The sequence below is a fragment of the Myotis daubentonii genome, chromosome 13, assembly GCF_963259705.1.
Source record: "Myotis daubentonii chromosome 13, mMyoDau2.1, whole genome shotgun sequence".
Taxonomy (NCBI): Eukaryota; Metazoa; Chordata; class Mammalia; order Chiroptera; family Vespertilionidae; genus Myotis; species Myotis daubentonii.
In genome coordinates, this window is record NC_081852.1 from 20079023 (window position 1) to 20098500 (window position 19478).

Genomic DNA, 19478 nt, shown 5'->3' on the forward strand with positions numbered 1-19478 from the left:
ATGCTATTCTCTTTCTTTTGAATGCTCTTATTCACACCTTTCACCTGGATAACTGAGGTCTCAGTCCACTATCACTTCTTTAGTGACACTCTCCCCATGTTACCAATCTAAATTATGTCCTTCCTATTGTTTTTTTTCCATAGCATTTTATTTTTTAATTACACTTATCGATACTTATTTTTTATTTAATTACTTAGTTACTTATTTGGTGTATTGCTGGTTTCCTTCAAAGGACTCTAGATTCAATGACAGCAGGATTCACATAACCCAGCACTTAGCATAGTCTGGCTCATATAGGCATGCAAATATTTATTGGATGAACGTATTCTGATAGCCACAAGTGCAGGTTTTAACTCTATCCAATAACATTATAAACTCCTTAAAAACATAGATTAATTAAAATTTGATCTTCCATAGCCCAGTAGGCAGGGTCTAGGATGCAGTAACTAGGTGTCCATAAATATTTAGTCAATGAATCTTGGATTTCTAGCCCAGACTCTACTTTCTTTTTCTAATTCACATAGCATAATATTTCTAAAATATTGTTTCCATCATCTTAATCCCCAGCTAACAAAACCTATCCACTATCACCTATTCATAAAAATCAACTTCATTCTCCTAACTCTCAAGTAAAGCTATGTAATATTTTATAACCTTCACAATTAAAAGGTATCCATGTTCTTCAATTATTTTTAACTGTTTCATATGTGTGAATGCAGTTTGGTTAACAGCACCTTCAATAACAGAGTCTTCCATTTTGGCTTCCCTTTTTTGTTAACCATACAGGTGCTCAATGTCAAAGAAAGAAACACCATTTAAAATGCGAAATGAAAGCTCTTTTTATTATTTTCTATGTGTAGAAAAACTATGCTTGTTTGACAGTCTTTTTGTTGATTTTTTTTTATTGATTTCAGAGAGAAAGGGAGAGAGTTAGAAACATCAATGATGAGAGAGAATCATTGATGGGCTGCCTCCTGTACACCCCATGATGGGGATGGAGCCTGCAACCCAGGCAAGTGCCCAGACTGGGAATCCCAACGTGACCTCCTGGTTCATATTCAACCACTGAGCCACGCCTCAGTTTTCTTTAAGATGATGACACTAACTAGTCTGTTGTGGATGTCCTCATTAAATTCTGACAAAAATATTTCCTTTTGCCGTAGCTGGTTTGGGTCAGTGGATAGAGCGTCAGCCTGCGGACTGGAGGGTCCCGGGTTTGATTCCGGTCAAGGGCATGTACCTTGGTTGCGGGCACATCCCCAGTGTGGGGTGTGCAGGAGGCGGCTGATCGATGTTTCTCACTCATCGATGTTTCTAACTCTCTATCCCTCTCCCTTCCTCTCTGTAAAAAAATCAATAAAATATATATTAAAAAAATATTTCCTTTTATTGACTAAGCATTGATAAATACTAAATCTTTAATTAAAATTTCTCACATCCAGTAATTGGAAGAATTTCCCATAGATTAGCTTCAGGCTCCCTACCCTTTCAACTTTGCTTCTCCTCCACTGTCCATCTATTTTTGATGCTAGAACACAGGACACCTTATAATAGCTATACATGTCTGGCCCTTCACCTTGGTTTTACAATGCTGGGTGGGTCAGCACCACGAATGGTAGAAGTATTCTTGCATGCCACTCCTACACCGGGACAGCTGGCAATGTCGTAACTATACATGGAAGTGACTATAAATTACAAAAATATACCCCATTAAACTCATACCAAATGTATTCTAATTCAGCTTCCTTTCAGCTAAATTTTTTTAATGCCTGCTAGCCACTCCAACACCACCAGACAGGAGAAGCCTGGCAGAGGGGAACTCGTGAAGAAGGAATGAGCTGTCCAAAGGTCGCAGTTAAAATGTTTACACGTTGCTGGGGCCTCTTAGCGTCACAGGGAGTCTGCCTCAAGGCTCGGAGCTATTTTATTTACAGGGAAAATCGTCAGTTTTCACCAGTCAGGTCTGTAGGGGCCAATGGGTAAGTTGGTTACAACTCTATTTGAGGCAAAGATTTTCTAGCAGGTCTTGGCCTCCTGTGCCACGGGGCTGGTTCGCTGCCCTTTGTTTAGACTAGTGGTTCTCAAACTCTTGGGTCTTATGACCATTTCACACTCATAAAAGGTATTGAGGCCCTAGCGGTTTAGCTCAGTGGATAGAGTGTCAGCCTGTGGACTGAAAGGTCCTGGGTTCGATTCCGGTCAAGGGCACATGCCTGGGTTGCGGGCTCAATCCCCAGTTGGGGGCGTGCAGCTGATCAATGATTCTCTCTCATTACTGATGTTTCTATTTCTCTCTCCCTCTCCCTTCCTCTCTGAAATCAATAAAAATATATTAAAAAAAAAAAAAAAGGTATTGAGGACTCCCAAAAGCTTTTATGTGGCTCATATCTATCAACATTTACTATATCAGGAGACAAAACAAACTAAAAATACTTTTTATTAATTCATTTAAAACAATAATAAATCTGTTCCATGTTAACATAAATGACATTTTAAAAATGAAAAAACAACTATATTTTCCAAAGCAAAAAGAGTTTAGTGAGAAGAGTGGCATTATTTTACATTTCTGCAAACCTCTTTAATATCTGGCCTAATTCTCATATCTGCTTCTGCATTCAACCTGTTGCACAGAACATGTTCTCTCTGGAAAACCCCACTGTACTTTAATTACAGTGTAAAAGGCAAGTAAAGTCTTAATATGAAATAATTTTGACCCTAGGAACCCCCAAACATGCTTTGAGAACGGCTGATTTAGTCAACACTACACAGTACATGGGGGATACGTTTCAAAATCTCCAGTAGAGGCCTGAAACCACAGATAGCAACAAACCCTATATACACTGTGTTTTGTCCCAATACGTACATACTCAGATAAAATTCAATTTGTAAATTAGACACAGTAAGATATTAAAAACTAATAAAAATAGAATAATTATAACAATGTACTGTAATAAAAGTTATGTTACTATGGTCACTCATTCCAGGGGATCCCTTGCCGAGGCTCCATGCTTTCTGGTGTAACATGTTGCTGTCAATCGGAACACAAGGTTTTCTGTTCACATCTTCCACCCACAAATTAAATGCCTTTTCATCTTAGCCAAGCTCTTGTCACATACTGTGGCTGTAACTTCTGCAGTTTGAGGTGCAACAGCAAAATTAGCATGCATTTCTTTTTCCCTTTTTTACAATTTCACAGACAGAAGTTTCATTCTCAGCAATCTCAAAATATGATTTTCTTACTTTCCGTATTAAGTGGAGAACTTTCACCTCTTCACTTAAGGGAAGCACTTTGCAGCTTCTCTTTGGCATATCCGGATTGCTAGCCTCACTACTCTTGTGCTTTGGGGCTGTTAAGGAAAAAGTTTACTTGAACATAAGAACTGTGACACCGTGACAGCGGATCCCGGAGGGCTACAAAGTGACGAACGGGCGGGAAGGATATCCCTCGAAGATAAGCTGGACAAAGGATGATTCATGGCCTGGGAGGGATGGAGCAGGATGGCTCAAGATTTCATTATGGCATCCAGAAGCGTGCAATTTAAACTTTATGAATTGTTTATTTCTGGAATTTTCCATTTAATATTTCCAGACCACGACTGTAGAAACCACCGAAACTGCAGAAAGCGAAATCTCAGGTAAGGGGGGCTCCCCAAGCACCCTCCCTCTATTTCTGTATCTGTGTTATTCACCCCACTCCCTAGGTAAGAGTCAAATGCTAATGTTTAATCACTATGCTTTTTAGCAACAATGGAAAACTTTAGAAGCACTTTTTAAAGAATAAGTCTTAGAGAAGTCCTTCTTCCCTTTCACTGACAAGGGAAAGATTATCTCCTTCATTGTATGCTTTCTGATAGCTAAGCTTTCTTCTTTTAGCAACATAATGACTAAGGCAAATGCTTGGCTAAGACTAAGACAACATTGGTGCCTTATATGCTACAACAAGCATGTCAAACTCAAAGGCTAACACGGGCCAAATAAACACGGTTTAAGTTTATGTGGGCCACAAAAAAACCCCAAAAGCTTCAATTTTCATAGAAACGTAGGTTTATTTCGATAGAGACATGCTGAATACAAAGGGCTGAAATAAATGAGTAATCGTTAACATAAAATAATAGAACTTTTAAATAAAAATTAATATTTTTTTCTTGAACATTAACTTACCACTGAATAACTGCACAAATTAATAAGCGTAACGCAAATAAACCTATTTTTCTTGTTCTCCAAAAGCGAAATACTTCCTGTTGCACACACCAAACAAGTCAGTACAAGACTAATGATGTGGCAATCGGCTGCTAAAATATTCGCTGCTAGTATTAGTGGAGAGAAATGGTGCACCTGCACATAAGGTGCATAAGGGAAATGAATGCAACACGATTATAGTAATCAGCCATTATCGAACATTGTAGTTCGTTATTAATAATTATGTATAACAGGATACTGTAAAATTAAGTTACAAAATTTTTATTAAAATGTTTCATACATACCGTTATATTGGCTGGGCCGCAAATATATTTGTTGTGGGCCGCATGCGTGGGTCCACAGTTTGACATACTGTGCTACAACAACACAATCTATTTACCAAGTCCTTTCTGTGTGCTAGGCTTGTGCTAAGTGCTTTACATACATTATCATTTAATTCTCACAATAATCCTCTGAGGCATCTACCCTCATAGATGAGGAAACTGGGGTACAGAGGGGTTAATGCCCAACCTTATAGGGGACTAGGCCAGGAATTGAACCAAAAAAATAAAAATCTGTCTCAGCATGGAGGGACCTGGAGAGTATTATGCTAAGCGAAATAAGGCAGAGAAAGACAAGTATCACGTGATCTCACCCCTACGTGGACTCTAATGGACAAAATAAACTTATGGAAAAAAAAATAGATCCAGAGACATAGAAGCATAGAGCAGACTGCGGAACCTCAGAGGGAAGGCGGGGGAGGCTGGCTGGGTGGGAAGAGATCAAAGAACTTGTATGCATATATGCATAACCCATGGACACAGACCATAGGGTGGTGAAGGCCCGGGCAGGCGGTGGGGGCGGGCTAGAAGGGGTCAATGAGGGGGAAAAGGGGACATATGTAATACTTTCAACAATAAAGATTTCATTAAAAAAATAAATCTGTTTCTGGAGCACAGAGTCCATTACCAACTGATAAAATATAAAGGTGACGAGAGATTTGCACAACAGTAGAGGTGAAAGAGGGAGGTTAGTAAAGCAAAAAGGCTCAGGGCCAGGACAGCTGAGATGCCCAGGATCCACCGGAAGCTAGCTTTCTGCTTCATTTTCTACGCTACTCTGTTCCTCTTCTCACGTTTACGGTGTCTCCCTCCAGGTGATATGAGGCTGATGCTGAAATGAAGGCGCTAAAGAGCCGATGAAAAGGAGCTGGGCCAGTTCGCGGTAACCACGGTGACGGTGGCGTGGCGAGAGCCTTGCGCAGGCGCGTTGCGTCCCGGCCCGCCGCCGGCCCCACCTCCGGCCGCAGATTCCACGAGCTCGTGGGCAGAGCGGGTGTGGGCCACGGGAGTGGGCGGGGCGGGCGGCCCGTGGCGCCTGCGCGGTCGGCGGGCGCGGGTGTGCTCGCGCTCACGTAGAGGCTGCGGTCGCCTCCTCTCCCCGCGGCCGGCGCCTGGGGTTATAAAAGGCTTACGGGCTCCCTCTGCTGCCCAGTCGCGCCGCCAGCGGTCAGAGGACGGAGGCGGTGGCCCGCCCGGTGCCGGCAGCAGGGCACGGAGGAACGCGCTCGCGCCCCGCTTCCCAGGTGAGACGCGCCCCGGACCCTGGAGACCGAGGCCGAGGCCCTTGGGCAGCCGTGGTCCTTCTCCCCGGCCCCGGTGGCCCGGCCCCTGCCCCCTCCGGGGGGATGATTTGGGGGGCGGGGGTCCCCAGTTTTCCGCGGCAGCCTCCGTCTCTTCTCTGGGGGCTCGGCCCCTCGCCCTGCGCCGCGCGCGGACCCCCGGCCGGCCCAGAGGCCCCTCTGCCCGCGTCGGTGCGCCCCTTCGCGCCTCCGACCCGGTGGGCGCCCCCGGCCGTTCGGGCTGCGGCAGCCTCAGTCCCCGCCCCGAGGACCAGAACTTTCTTGAATGTTTCTTCCCCGGAGGAATCACCCTGTTGATTTCCCGAGCTCCGCGCATACCTGGCCCTCCCGGCCGGCGGGGCGGATGGGGACGCGCGAGCGGGCGGAGGTTGGGGCCTTCAGGGCACAGCTGGTTCGCGTGTGGCCGTGGGGAGCGGAGGCTCTGCGGGCAAGTCCACCCTCCGGGAAGCCCGCGGGTCGGGGGAGAAGTCGGGGCTTCGCTCCCGGGCTGCGCGCAGCGGGGCGGCTGGGGCGGCGGGACGCAGCCCCGGGCGGCGCGTTTCCGACGTGTGGGTGGAGGAAGTCGCTGTCAGCGCAGCCCCCCGTCGGGGAGGCTCGGCTGCTCCCGTCCCTCTTTTCACCCAGGTTTCTGTAAAGGCACGTGAGCTCCTCGCAGAGTTAGCTGCCTTTAAAGCCCACCGCATTCCATGGGTGTGTGAGAGCTTGGACTTAGGGTACACGAGTGGCCCCCAGGTCTATGCCTGAAGGGGGAGAAAGGATGGCACCGTAAATAGGAGACTATTTTCCGAAAGAATTGAATGTGTTAATTACAATCCGGTGGTGTTTTTTTTTTGTTTTTTTTTTGCGGTGGCGGGGGGGAGGTGGAGGAGGGCACAGAGGGGAAAAATAAAAAAAAGTAAATAAGTAAAAAAAATAAATAAATACAATTCAGTTTTTATTTTTAAAATTTTTTAAAATTTCTTTATTGATTAAGGTATTACATATGTGCCCTTATCTCCCCATTGCCACACCCCTCCCCCCCTGCACACACACAATTCAGTTTTTAGACACTAAACCATCTTTTGCCATCGTGGGGGTGGATGGAGCAGACTTGGAGTTTTGCACTGTCTGCTTTAGAAAGGGATGAGTAAGAAGCTGGTTCTCCTTTTAGGAACTGATCTGAGAGGCGAGCTTGCCAGCTTAACTGTTTCTGGTTCCCCGGGAGCCTGGCTCCGACCCCCCCCCCCCCCCCATGCTTGCTAAGGGATGGAGTAGCCACTACGCGAGTGGGGGAGGGAGAAGGACGTGGCACCGTGTGCTTTCATCAACTTTTTGGCTTTTTTTTTTAAGGTTCTGGAAAGAAACCTATTTCCCCTTTTAGGTTTAGACGTGGTTTATGAATGAGGCTAGTCTTTTCCTAAAATAATCAAATGAAATATTCATTCCGCATAGCAGGAACACTGGAATTTAATTTATAAAACATTTCAAAGGGATTATTTTCTGATCAAGTTTCTATGGAGAAAGTGGATACCTTAGCAGAAAATATTCAAGAAGCTGAAAGTGGACAATCTTGAATATGCTTAGCCTTGATTTGAAATTTAAATAGACACTTCATGATTTTTCTTTTAACTTTTGTTTTAGCCTGAGTGTAATTTTGGAATTTTAATATGAAATTTAAATATTGGTTCTGTGGGAAACAGAGGTGTTATCACTTACCTTTAAAAGTTATGTCATTTTTTTTTTTTTTTTGCTTTGGAACATTTAAATAGCTGATGACAAATGTTTCTTATAAATTTAACATAGACTAACTGGAAAAAAGGACTACTTTGTTTTTTTTTTTAGATGGCTAATGCTGTTTCCTTTGACCTCTTAAAATGAATTTTATTTTGAAGTACCGAAAGCCAGGGCTTTGGTAAACATGTAATTACAATAGCCACTTTGTGTCTTAGTAATAACTAAGGTAGTAAAATAGATGACAGATTGTATATAACTTTTAATTATTGCAGAATAATAATTATTTAGGCAGTGCAAAAGACTATTAAAAAAAGAGGTTTATATCAGCTAGGTAGTTCAGGTTGTTGCAGGTGAAGCTTGGCTTTTTGGTAAGGAGATGTTAACCTTTTCTAAAACTGCAGAGTGGGTTGTATACTGACAAGCAGTATCTTTCATAGGGCAATTAAGTTCAAACTCCTGCTTTTATTCCAGGGATGTAGTCTTTAAGCTTCTGAACCTTCATTTCTGTGAATGGAAAGTCTGATTTTACTTAGCAATTAATAATAAACGGATTTAATTACTCCTTTTATTTATATTTATTTTTTAATTATTTTTTTATGGTCTAAAGTTTTCCATAAGTCTCCACTCCCCCCAATTGACCGCCCCACCCCCCAGCCATTCCCACCTTGGGCAAGCCCCCACCGATTTTAATTACATTTGAAAAGTGTACCCTGTGAAATACATAGCAATTTTCAACTTCTTTTGAGGTCATGAATCCATTGAGAATCTAATAGGTGTGAACCCTGGGTCAAAAAATGTAAGTACAGAGCTGGCCAGTGTGGTTCAGTGGTTAGCATGCCCACCCAAGCATAGAAGAGTCTTGGGTTTGATTTCTGGTCAAGGGCATGTACCTGGGTTGCAGGTTTGATCCCTGCCCAGGTGCATACGGGAGGCAATCAATTGATGTATCGCTCTCACATTGATGTTTCTCTTTCTCTTCCCTTCTCTTCCCCTCCCCCCCTTATTCTCCCTCTCTTCCACTTTCTTTTTTTTTTCTTTTAAATTTTATTTTATTGTTTACAGATAGTAGTACATATGTCTCCTTCCCCCCCCACCCCCCGCCATTGACCTTCCCCCAGCCTCCCCTACCCCCCCCCCCCCCCCGGCACATGCCCTCACCCCCCGCCCCCCAGTGTCTTGTGTCCACTGGTTATACTAATATGTATGCATACAAGTCCTTCGGTTGATCTCTTACCCCGCCCTCCCCCCAACACTCCCCAGCCTTCCCGCTGTAATTTGACAGTCTGTTTCATGCTTCTCTGCCTCTGTATCTATCTTTTTGTTCATCAGGTTATAATGTTCTTTATTATCCATAAATGAGTGAGATCATGTGGTGTTTTTCTTTCACTTCCTGGCTTATTTCACTTAGCATATGCTTTCCAGTTCCATCCATGCTGTCAAATGGTAAGAATTCCTTCTTTTTTATAGCAGCATAGTATTCTATTGTGTAGATGTACCATAGTTTTCTAATCCACTCATTTGTTGATGGGCATTTAGGCTGTTTCCAAATCTTGGCTATTGTAAACTGTGCTGCTATGAACATAGGGGTCTTCCACTTTCTATAAAAAGCCAGGCTGGTGTGGCTCAGTGGTTGAGCATGGATCCATGAACCAAGAGGTCCCTGGTTGGATTCCCAGTCAGGGCACCTACACAGGTTGTATGCATGATCCTTAGTAGGGGGTGGGCAGGAGGCAGCTGATCGATACTACTTCTCAGGGGTTTCTCTCTCTCTCCCTTCCTCTCTCTCTAAAAATCAATAAAAACAGATTTAAAAATATTAGCTTGGGTTTTATTATAAACATTTAAAATATTAATGGAAAAAATATCCTCGGGTGAGGATTAACAACAACAACAAAAATGCATATGTGGTATGGAAATACTGTGCATGTGCCCTGACTGGGATTGATCCACGACTTCCTGATCCTCAACCACTGGGCCATGCTGGCCGGGCTCAACTATATTTCTTGATACTAGCAAGAACAGTGGAAAAATTAAAATTTTAAAGTAATTGCAGTATCACCCAAATCCATAAAATATTTAAGTATTGAAAAATATGTCCAAGATTTGTATACTGAAAATTATAAAACGCCAGTGAATGAAACCAAAGAGTACCAACATAAATGGAGATATATATCATATTCATGGATTGGAAGACTCATTCTTGTTGAGATTTCCATTCTTTTCCAGCTGATCTATAGATTCAATACAATTCTAGTCCAAATATCAGTAGGATTTCTTATAGAAACTGACAAGCTGAATCTAAAATTGATATAATAAAAAGGAAGTAGAAAAAGCAGAACAGTTTTGAAAAAGAAGAACGAAGTTGGAAAACTCACACTACCTGATTTCAACTTATTGTGTAGCTGTCAGTACTCAAGACAGGGTGGTATTGGAGAAAAGATAAACATACAGATTAATGGAACAAAGTAGAGAATCCACACAAAAATCGTCAATTTGTTTTTGGCAAAGGTATAAAGGCAGTTCAGTACAGAAAGGGTAGTATGGAATAATTGGATACTCATACAAAAAAATCTGTTTTATTTGGGCACCTAGTATCCCCTATTAGACACTAGTCAGCCCCTGCCTAGGAATTGATTAAATGTTCAGACAAGTGACACAAAGACACCAGTGGATATGAAATATGAAATAAAGTTTACTTGCACAATAAAGTGCAAAAGGATTCTTCAAGGACAATGGCATAGGTTTAGTCTAGAGTCTAGACTGAAGCAAGAGTGAAGCAGGGTGCTGGCTTTAGTTTTATTGTGGCTCAGAGGAGGGATATGTTTGATGGTTCCCATGTGTGGGATTTATATGGGTTTAACTTCCCACCAACACAGAAGGAGTGAATGGCTGGGCTTTCTTATTGCTTTACCCAGATGTGGGTCAAAAGAGGGAGGGAAGCAGGATTTCAGAGCAGTCAGCACTCACACATAAAGTAGAATCTTTTCCTTTATTATAGCCTCAATGCAAAAAATACTTCATACTTTATGTCAAAACTAGTTACAAATGATTCATAGACCTCAAGGTAAGACCTAAAGCAATAAAATATCTTGAAGAAAATATAGACAAAATCTTTTTCACCTTGGATCAAGCAAAGATTTCTTAGATATGACACCAAAAGCATTATCTATAAACTAGTGGCCCGGTGCATGAAATTCGTGCATATTAAAAGGGGATTAATTCGAGGAAATATTTTGATATTGCTATTTGGCCTTTATAATAGAAGTGTCAGAGATGAAAGAAAATTAGTAAAATGTATATGAAAATATTACTACTGTCAGAGTCTGGGGCGTGCTGCGGGATCCAGAGTCAAGTCCCTGCATACTGGCGGCGCCTCAAAATAGTGTGAGACCCAGACCCAGCTGGCCCCACCCCAATTGGGTGAGACCCAGACCTGGCCGGCCCCTCCCTTGTCAAGCCCCGCTGGGCGGGGGGCACAGCCTCAGATCCCCTGGCCTGGTGTCGTGGGGGAGGGTGCAGCCTCAGGTCCTCCATCAAGCCCTGCCAGGTGGGGTGGGCACACCCTCATGGCCCCCATCAAGCCCTGCTGGGCGGGGGTGCAGCCTCAGGTCCCCCGGCGCATGCTGGGCAGGGAGCGCAGCCTGAGGTGCCCCGGCCCGGTGCCAGGGCAGGGGTTGTGGCCTGAGGTCCCCTGTCAAGCCCCACAGGGGGTGGGGGGGCAGCCTCATGTCCCTGCTGATTGCTTGTTAAGGCTCGTTATGGGAACTCAGCCTCTGCTGTGGGCGCAGCCATCTTGACCATTATGGTGTGACGGTCAATTTGCATATTCCATCTTTATTAGATAAGATGAATAAATTGATAAATTCAACTTCAGTCAAATTAACAACTTCTGGTTTTGGAAATAGTGCTATGAAAATGAAAGACAAGCTGCACACTGGTAGTAAATATTCCTCTTTCACATACCTGACAAAGGACTTATCTATAATAATAAAAGCGTGATATGCTAATTGGACCGGACCTCCTTCTGGACGAAGTGGAGGCTGTGAGGGAAGCCCAGGTCCCGGGTGCCAGAGGGAAGCCGGTGCCCGCAGCTGGGGGAAGGAAGGCCTACTCTTGCACAAATTTCGTGCATCGGGCCTTTAGTATATAAAGAACTCACGCCCTAACTGGTTTGGCTCAGTGGATAGAGCGTCAGCCTGTGGACTAAAGGCTCCCGGGTTCAATTCTGGTCAAGAGCACGTACCTTGGTTGCAGGCTCCTCCCCAGCCTGGGCCCTGGTCAGGGCATGTGCAGGAGGCAACCAATCGATGTGTTTCTCTCACATTGATGTTTTTGTTTTTCCCCCTCTAAAAGATCAATGGAAAAAAATCCTCAGGTGAGGATTAACAACAACAACAAAAAGAACTCAGAAAATTTAATAATTGGTAAACAGTCTAGTTAAAAATTTGGCAAAAGATATAAGTACAAACTACCAAACAAGGTGTATGGACAGCAAATAAACACACCCAAAGATATTAAACATCATTAGTAATTTTGGAATTGCAAATTAAAACCAGAGCGAGATATCACCGTATACCTAGTGAGAAAATCAATAAATTAAAAAAGTGAAGGAAAAAAGGAAAAATGACAATATCAAATGCTAATGAGAATGTGAAGCAATTGGTACTTTCTTCCATTGCTGATGGCAATGCAGTGGTGGTGTGACTTTAGAAAAACACTTGGCAGTTCTTTATAAAGGTAAACAAACTTACACTTACCTATTAGCATGGTAATAGGTACAACTCAGCATTCCTATTCCTAATTATTGACCCAGTGAAATGAGAATGTATGTTGATTTTTTTTAAACAGCTATATTGAGATATAATTCAGATGCTATACAATTGACCTTTTATAGTGTACAATTCAATGGCTTTTAAAATACGCACAGGGTTGTGTGACCATCACAACAATTAATTTTAGAACATTTTTATCACTCCAAAATGAAAACCCATATTCATTAGCAATTACTCCTGTCCCCCTCCCCTAGGCAGCCACTAATCTACTTTTTATCTCTCTAGATTTTTTCACTTAGCAAAATGTTTTAGTGGTTCATTTGTGTTGTGGCATGTATCAACACTTCATTTCTTTTTACCAGTGCATAATAGTCCATTGTATGGATATATATCATATTTTGTTTATCCATTCATCAACTGATGGGCATTTGGGTTGTTTTCATCTTTTTGACTATTATGAATAATGCTTCTATGAACATTTATGTACAAATATTTGTATGGACATGAGTTTTAATTTCAGGTATAAATCTAGGAGTGGAATTGTGGAGTCATATGGTAATTCCATGTTTAACTTAAAAAATTTTTTTTATTGATTTCAGAGAGGAAGGGAGAGGGAGAGATAGATTAATGATGAGAGAGGATTATTGTTTCTCTGCCTTCTGCATGCCCCCTACTGGGGATCGAGCCGGCAACCGGGACATGTGCCTTTGACCAGAATGGAACTGGGATCCTTCAGTCCACAGGCCAATGCTCTATTTACTGAGCCAAACCAGCTAGGGCTGTGTTTAACTTTTTTGAGGAACTGAAAAACTTTTCCGAAGTAGCTATACCATTTTACATGCCTACCAACAATGTATGAGTGTCAGTTTCTCCACATCCTCATCAACTTTTTTCCCCTCATTATAGTTATCCTAGGGCAGTGATGGCGAACCTAGGACACGCGTGTCAGAGGTGACACGTGAACTCATTTTTTTGTTTGGATTTTCTTTGTTAAATGGCATTTAAATAAATAAATATCAAAAATATAAATCTTTGTTTTACTATCATTGCAAATATCAAAAAATTTCTATATGTGACATGGAACCAGAGTTAAGTTAGAGTTTTTCAAAATGCTGACATGCTGAGCTCAAAAGGTTCGCCATCACTGTCCTAGGGGCTTGTGAAGTGATATCCTTTGTGGTATTGATTTGCAATCCCATAAAATGATGTTGAGTGTTTTTTTTCATGTATTTATTGGCCTTTTGTATATCTTCTTTGGAGAAATGTCTCTTCAAGTTCTTTTCCCATTTAAGCCCTGGCCGGGTGGTTCGGTTGGTTAGAGCATTGTTGATCCCTGGTCAGGGCACATACAAGAATCAGTGAATGCATAAATAAGTGGAACAACAAATTGGTATTTCTCTTTCCTTTCCTCTCTCTCTGAAAAATAAGTAAATAAAAAATCCTTTTCCCATTTTAAAATTGGATTATTTTTATTCTAAGAATTTTATATATATTCCAGGCCCTAAAGGTCTATTAGAAATATGATTTGCAAATTTTTTCCATATTCTGTGGATTGACTTTTACTTTTCTTGAAGGACAAAAGTTTTAAATTTGCGCTTTAGGTGTCATATCTAAGAAACTTACCTGGGCATTATATCCAGTTGCTTAATCAAGGTTATGAGTGTCTATACCTTTTTCCCCCTAAGAGGCTTATAGTTTTAAACTTCCAAGTAGTCTTCAATCCATTTTGAGTTAAACATTTTAGGATCATTTTAAATTTCTTAAGTTTATTCTCAGGTAATTATGTATTTATTGGTATTACAAATGAGGTAGCTTTTTTTTTTTAAATACATATTTTATTGATTTTTTACAGAGAGGAAGGGAGAGGGATAGAGAGTTAGAAACATCGATGAGAGAGAAACATCGATCAGCTGCCTCCTGCACACTCCCTACTGGGGATTTGCCCGCAACCAAGGTACATGCCCTTGACCAGAATGGAACCCGGGACCCTTCAGTCCGCAGGCCGACGCTCTATTCTCTGAGCCAAACCGGTTAGGGCATGAGGTAGCTTTTTATTGCTTTCTGTGATTGGTTATTATTTGTATAAAAACATTCTTTTCTAAAGGGAATGCCACTTTTTTCAAATGATTATTTTTTTAAGTAATATAACTTGCTTTAAAAATTCAGTCTTTAATGATGTTTTATTGAAAACTACTTTGGGAATAGTTGGACTTCACTTCATACTCCTTACTGAAGCTTAAAAAATCTAAAATATATATTGTACAAAATTTTACTTTTCATTTGTGCCCTTATGGTGGTGAAGACACTGAAGTTCTTTTATCAGGACTTCTTTGTAAATCAAAATAGATAAAATTTGTTTTGGAGCAAAAGGGACTGGTGGTGGTATCATGCCAACTAGTAGAGCTGTGGAGTTAATCATTTGGATTTTGTGAACTCCGTCCATGATTCGAATTTGTTCACTTTAGTGCTACTTTGACTTTGATTTTTAGCTCATTTATTTATTTATAGAAATAGTCTATTAACAATATGTTTATTAAAGAAAAGGCAGAAGTTGAGTGAAGAGAAGTGATTATGAACCCATTTCTCAGACATTGTTAATATTTTTGGAGTTCTCTTAATTGCTGTATATAGTTTTTAAAGTTTTTATGTATATATCTAAATATGTTCTTTAAACTTAGAAATCAGGCTTTAAAACTTTCCATATATATATTTAGCAATCTCCAAATTAGAAAACAAACCTAGTTTTACAAGTTTATATCTCTAAAGGATTGCTGCTTTTTATATTACTGCTTTTTAAATACTTAACCAGTGTTTAGATAGTCATGTTATGAAATACAGTTTCATTAATACAACCAAGAGAAGATACTGCAAATTATTTCTTAAAATGAGAAATATATATGTTAACATTTGGAAATACCAACATTTATAAGCAATAAGGAAGCATGTACAATTTTATGTTGTTTTCCTTCTTCCCTTCCACTGTCTCTGTCCACTCTCTTTTCCCACATGAATTCCTAAACGATAAAGAGCCTGACCTGTCTGCTAATAGACTGGGCTGCTTGTTTCTTCTCACTTAGCCCTGGTTTGAGGTTGTGTGGGCTTCCCACCATTCTCCAAGCCTTTTCTTAACCAGCGTGCCTCGAGATGCTCTTGGCAACAAGTCCAGCTATTGAGCTCTTGCCCCACATTCAGAAATAACATTTCTTAGTGTCTTCTATGTGCCAGGTATCATCCTAGGTACTTCTAAATTACAGTTGTTTTTTTGGTTACTTGCTGGTGGTCAAATTGGACCTCACATTTTGATAACCTTACCTTTACGCTTATTATGCTATGCTTCCTGTCTGATAAAGGTGGACATTCCTGATGACTCTTACTAATTTGGGATTCTTGATAGTACACTTGTAATTTTTTTGTATTCTCTATCCTGGGAACAATAATCCTGACCTTTTTCCTACATTGGGGAATTCATTCATTCCCTCCCTCCCTCCCTCCCTCCCTCCCTCCCTCCCTCCCTCCCTCCCTCCCTCCCTCCCTCCCTCCCTCCTTCCCTCCCTCCCTCCCTTCTTTCCTTCCTTCCTTCCTTTATGCCTGTGAGGCAATTCTGTTTATTGTTGAGGACTAAGAAACAAAGTCTAGAGATGCCCTGGTGATGAGCTACTGAAGAGGGGTAGAGTGGAGAGGAGACACAATAACTCACACCATTATTCTGAGTGAGTACCAGCTCTTCATTCTAACACTGAACCAAGGAGAGACAGCTACCCTTTTCACTAAGGCTGCAGGAGAACAGAAACCTCACTCAATTTATCAGTTCCTACAGGGCAGGCTGAGCAAGAGGTTATTATTTTAAGCTGATGCAAGAGGCTCCTTGTGGTCGGGTGGGAGCCACAATCCCGAGCACAGAGTGGATGCTGGAGGTGGTCCGTGGTTGCTGGTGGTGCTGGTTTTTAGGTCCTGGGCCTGATTCTCAGTGATAAGCTTTTCAGTCTAATACAGTTGGCCATTGTGGAGCCTTTCAGACACCATCGAGGCACCTGGAGAGTATTATGCTGAGTGAAATAAGCCAGTCAGAGAAAAACAAGTATCACAGGATCTCAATTATAGGTGGAATCGAATGAACAAAAAAACTGGTGAACAAAACAGATCCAGAGACAGAAACATGGAAGAGACTGACCAAATGGGTGCATTTCTAACTAACGTTTTGAAATAATTGATTGTTGTTGACCCATGCACTAAGAAGTCGCTAGTTTGATTCCTGGTCAGGGCACATGCCGGGGTTGCGGGCTCGATCCCCAGTAGGGAGCATGTAGGAGGCAGCCAATCAATGAGTCTCTTTCATCATTGATGTTTCTCTCTCTCACTCCCATTCTTCCTCTCTTTCTCTAAAATAAATAAACATATTTTTAAAGTGTTCAAAATAGTGGAGAAGTATATAGTTTAAAAGTCAGCGAAGAATGGCACCATTTTAATAATAAAGATTAATTTCTTTCTCAAATCTTCCTCATCAGCCAACATTTATTTGTAAAATGTTTCTGGTGTAGGGGAGCTTGACTTTCATAGTTGAAACAAAAACTTTAAATATTGAGTTTTTACTTCAATTGTGAATTCAAATTTCAATTTAAATCTTTAATAGATTAAAATCACATTTATTTTTTAAAAAATATATTTTTATTGATTTCAGAAAGGAAAGAAGATAGAGAGAGAGAGAGAGAGAGAGAGAAACATCAATGATGAGAGAGAATCATTGATTGGCTGCCTCCTGCACGCCCCACACTGGAGATCGAGCCTGCATCCCATGTCCTGACCTGGAATCAAACCATGACCTCCTGGTTCATAGGTCGATGCTCAACCACTGAGCCACTCCAACCTGGCCCACATTTATTCTTAAACTCCGTATCTGTGGTATAGAAGGAGTAGCATTTATTGGCTCTCAACAATTAAGCAAAAAGAATTAAAATATCATTGAAAAAAATACTGCTTTCTGGTGATAGGGAAGAGAGAGGAATAAAAACATAAGTATTATTTATTTTGCAGTTGAAATATTAACTACAGGGTTGATGAGAGAAACTATATTAATTAGGACTCTAGGTTAAACAGGAACCTAAGTCATATTAGCATGTAGTGGAATTTATTTAAATATTGTGGGGATAGGGAGCTGTCTCAGCAACCAGAGGTCAGGGGTGTGATTAGACTTCAAGAATAACAGGGACATCACAGTGTTTTCTTCTGTCTCTTGTCTGTCTTCCTCTCTGCATATCTGCTTCATTTTTAATCTTTTTAGATATGCTCTGTTCACTTTTTGACCTATATGTCAAAACGTGGTCCCTGACTTCTGCGCTTTATTTATATAGTTCAGGCATTGAGAGAGAGAGAGAGAGAGAGAGAGAGAGAGAGAGAGAGAGAGAGAGAGAGAGAGACCCCCCCCCCCATTTCTTTCTGTTTCATTTTCAGAATTTCTGTAAGGAACTTTGGCTAGCTATTTGGTAAGGGGAAGTGTTAGGCTATATAAAACGACTGTTGAAATTTAGGGATGAATTAAAGATGGAATGGGGCAGTAAAAATGTCAGAAAGGGGCGTTTTCCATAAGGAAGGGAGTAGGGGTGTTATATGGTAAAAAGCAGAGGTATTTTTGAAGTTATCTTTAGGTTTTTTCTCTGACAGGAAAGGAAAGGGCAGTTTTGAACTTTGGAGGAACCTCCAAAATACAGCTTGTGCAGCACTTTCAGTTAAGGACAATATCTTGATTTAAAGCTTCTTTCTAACCGAAGCTTGAAATGCTGTTCAATTGGGATTATGCCAATGACTGGGTTCACTGCTCAAGTACAGAAAGCTGTGGGAAAGAGGCGAGCATGATTTTTGAGTTTTTGATAGAAAAGTTGGTTATACCATTAAAGTACTTGTCCATCAGATTGTAAGTACTAAAGATGTAACGCACTCTCTTTGGGATCAGAAATATGATTGGAATTCAGGGAATTAAGTTAAAACAAATGGCAATTTGCAGAGGGATTATTGGGAAGAACAGGAATATAACTAGTAATCACTCTTAGTAGTCTTGGAAAATCCATCCTGCTTTTATGAAAGAGACATGCCACATTTTTTTTTTTGATATATACCACATTGTATTGGCCTGATTTAAAAGCCTGAATTATGTTTTTTATGCATTGGTCATAACAACTGTCAAAAAGATTAAAGTCTAACACAGATGTCAGGAAGACCAACAGTTGAATATGGGCTATCTATAGGAAAAACAAACTTAAAGCTGTAATCCTCCAAAAGCAGGGTTGGAACAGTTGTGGGAGGTATGTTAAGAGTTGGAAGGAGCCTTGTGGAAAATTTTTAGTGTCAGAAAGTTTAGGTTAGAATATCAAGCATTCTTTAGTCTGCTTTATTAATTTTTGAATGATTTGTTTGGGAAAGACAAACTTTTAGAAATGTTGTAATGTTTTTCTTGGAAGAAAAATGTTAGACTGAAAGGCTAATAGAATTATTTGCTGGATGCCCTGTTCTAGTAATTCATTGAATAACTTGTACAATTCAGTGAATTCTGACAACTCAAAGTTGTAAATATTTATAATGTAATGGAACTGTTTTAAAATCTGCTCCCAGGCTTATTGACCTTTGAGTGTATGGGGACTAGACTTTCCTGGAAGAAAGACTCTAGGAGAGATTTGGATTAATAATACACTTTTTAATTTATTAGGCTCACCTGAGAATGTTTCCCAGGAATATTTTTTTTCCATATCATCTTACCCCCTAACAGTTTTTAAAACATTAATATTCATGCATACCAAACATTATATGTAATATGCATGTATGTTATAAAAATTAGATAATAAACACCCATGAATTTACTATTTGGCTGAGAACTAAATATTATCCATACCAGCAGTTGCCAACCGGTGGTCCGTGCACCACTGGTGATCCGTGAAGTCTGAAATGTTCGTGGCCGCTGGTCCATACTGTTTCATAGTAAATTTTATTCCAGTATAAATTTATCTTTTTATCTCTGACTCTTCTTTGGCTTTCTTCCTCTCTATTTCTCTTTCCTGTTCCTCTTCTCAGGGAGCTGTGATTTACCTTACTTTTAAAGGAGATTGCAATCTCTTAAACCCATTTCAATTCTCTTTCAAGCTTGTTTGAGCATTAAAACAGGAGACATTTATGTCTTACTATTT

General features: G+C 40.8%; 1 protein-coding gene across 2 annotated transcripts in view; it reads left to right on the forward strand.

The window, feature by feature from the left end:
* Positions 1–5626: 5626 nt before the first annotated feature.
* The window catches only part of P4HA1 (prolyl 4-hydroxylase subunit alpha 1), a 79303-nt gene continuing 65451 nt past the window's right edge, over positions 5627–19478 (forward strand). For both annotated transcript variants that reach the window (XM_059662398.1, XM_059662399.1), the window contains exon 1: positions 5627–5764. The gene's annotated coding sequence lies outside the window, so the exon portion shown is untranslated. The remainder of the gene's footprint in view (positions 5765–19478) is intronic.